The sequence below is a fragment of the Myotis davidii genome, unplaced genomic scaffold (assembly GCF_000327345.1).
Source record: "Myotis davidii unplaced genomic scaffold, ASM32734v1 scaffold324, whole genome shotgun sequence".
NCBI lineage: Eukaryota > Metazoa > Chordata > Mammalia > Chiroptera > Vespertilionidae > Myotis > Myotis davidii.
In genome coordinates this window covers 227,368-227,811 of record NW_006295053.1, presented here as the reverse complement: position 1 = coordinate 227,811, position 444 = coordinate 227,368, and positions in this window count along the sequence as shown.

Genomic DNA, 444 nt, shown 5'->3' with positions numbered 1-444 from the left:
TAAGGGAGGGCTTTGGCTCTCACTATCTTAACCAAGCAGTTTAAATCGGCATCACCAGACCCTTGCCGGGTAGCTCAGTTGGCTAGACAAGGTATGACAAGGTTCCAGGTTCCAGCCCAGTGAGGGCACATACAAGACTCAACCAATGAATGCGTAAGTGAGTGGAACAACCAGTCGATGTTTCTTTCTCCCCCCACCCTCCCAAAAAAATCAATTAGAAAAGAAAGTAGCGCCCTAGCCAGCTTGGCTCAGTGGATAGAGCGTCAGCCTGCCGATTAAAGGGTCCCAGGTTCGATTCTGGCTAAGGGCACATACCTGGGTTTCGGGCTCCATCCCCCGTGTGGGGTGTGCAGGAGGCAGCCGATCCATGGTTCTCTCTCATCATGGATGTCTCTCTCTCTCCCTCTCTCTTCCTCTCTGATCAGCTGCCTCCTGCACATCTCC